This window comes from Ambystoma mexicanum, chromosome 12 (assembly GCF_040938575.1).
Source record: "Ambystoma mexicanum isolate Mex_15411 chromosome 12, UKY_AmexF1_1, whole genome shotgun sequence".
NCBI classification, from domain to species: Eukaryota; Metazoa; Chordata; class Amphibia; order Caudata; family Ambystomatidae; genus Ambystoma; species Ambystoma mexicanum.
The window spans coordinates 640,791,548-640,793,783 of record NC_090936.1 but is presented as its reverse complement, the minus strand read 5'-3'; positions in this window follow the sequence as shown (position 1 = coordinate 640,793,783).

The following is a 2,236-nucleotide window of genomic DNA, read 5'->3' as shown; positions in this document are numbered from 1 at the left end:
GGAGTTGATCAAGGCCCGAACTGGGGCAGATGTTTGTAAGGTTGCAAGTGGCTCAGAGATAACCATCTACAGTACCACTTGCAGCTCAAATTATTTCATTATTAGTTAGTCACTCCAATAGCAGATAAGAGTGTAAACAGCTTAAGGTCAATACGTCCGCAGTCACCGTAAACAAGCTCACAGCTACCTAGCAAGGCAAGAGGACACAATCAAGTAGACGAGAAAGAGGACCAGCTCTGAAGTGGCAACATGATGGCTCAAAGGCCCAAGCAGGCCTCAGATGCTGCTGTGAATGTTAATGAAGGTAAATAGTGGAGCTCAGCCTTAACTGATAGACAATTACAAAAAGGGAGTAGTACCATAATTACAGCAGTTGACAAAAATTTGTGGTAGATGCTTGTAATCACTTACCAGTATACTGTGTCTATATGAGCCATATATTGCAAGTCACGTCGCCCGTCGTACCACGGACTGCAGACTGCGACCACGACCACTTACCAATCCACTTCACGGTCCGCTTCATGGAACCCGCGAGGTTAAGAGTTGTTGGCGGCAGAGCCTCTTAGTTTCTCCATAGCACACAGTCAGGACAGCAAAACAAGGAGCAAGCTGCAGATACTGCAGTCTGCGACCACTTGCCAATCCACTTCATGGTCCTCTTCACGGGTCCGCGAGGTTACGAGTTGTTGGGGCGCAGCCTCCTTGTTTCTCGACAGCACACAGTCAGGACAGCAAAACAAGGAGCAAGCTGCAGACACTGCACACTGCGACCACTTGGCAATCAACTTCGCTACTTTACCTGTGTTTAGTCTTCTTCCCTCCTCGTCCATAATGTAAGAGTACCGAGTTGTAACAGCGCCTCGATGCCCACGGGTTTTGTGCACATAATAAATGTAAAAATGAATAGTAGAAACTCACTAATAGGAGTAATTAGGCTATTTTATTATTTACAGAGATATGCTACGGAAAGACACATTGAAATCACATCTGCCGAGATGTTAATAATTCCAGTACAGAATAGTTTGGGAATGAATACCCTGAATATTATAATTCATAAACACAAGAAGTGAGTACTTTTGGCTGCTAATAATTTCTCATACTAGTAACATGAACTCAATGCACAACAGGTTAGTGTCTAACCAGATTACATTCCCTACAGGATTACCAATTTCAGGAAGTGCACTAGAATTCCCTGATAGTTCGGAATATCACATACGTGAATACCACGAGATAGAAATAATGTGCATCATTCTGACTTTGCCGGTATCCTGGCGATAGAGCCGGCAGGATACCAGCAAATGTAGATACTGTTTCTGACACCCGGTCCGGCTGCATTGCAGCCGGATTACGGGTGTTGGAGTAACAGTGTAAATCCCCATCAATGGAGTCCCATAGAACTCCATGAGGGGATTTGCCGTCATTACCGGCACCAGCAGTGCCAGTGCGGTAATGAGTGTTTTTTTCTCCAGTAGGGCACCTGCCTTACCTCCAGCTTTTAGCTGGAGGTGACAAAGGCACCCCACCGCTAAACCCATAGTCGGCCGGTCCAGTAAAGTGCTGGTATCCACAAATACCAGCACTTTTTTACAGGACCGGCAGACAATGATTGAGGCTGAATATCTTTTGGGTAAGAATACATATCAATTCAACACCACTTGATTACCTATGCATTAACACTCAAAACAATCACCTCTTATTTTCCCCTCTATTTTCTCAAAATCTACTTGACAAATGTTTATCAAGCAATTGTTTTCATTTTGAAAATTGTTTTATGATCACTCTCACGACGTTATTGAAGCATGCTTTTTTCAGACCTTGTCTTTTTTCATGCAACTTAATTAGGGTTTTCTGTGTATGGGGTTTATTTTTTTGTTACCTCTGGGGTGTTTTTCCAGCGTTTCAAAGATGTCAGAATCTGGGTTTATCAGTGTTTTCCTGTTTCCTCTTCAAAAAATCGCAGATAACTGTTTTTCCCAGTCTAAACACACAAATATTAATTTATTGTTTCGTTGCGCGCATAAGAAGTGTACTATATCTCAGAGCAAGATGTTATGAACACTTTCCGGAGAATAAAGATGAATGTGTTCATCCACTATTATCTAACATTTCTACAAGTCAAAATGATTGTAGTTAATCATAAAAACCTCTTCAGGGACCCCTTGCCCATCCTTGCCCTTTCTTTTCTTCCCATGAAAAATTTAATTTGTGAAAACGACCTTTCCCCTGTAGAGACTTC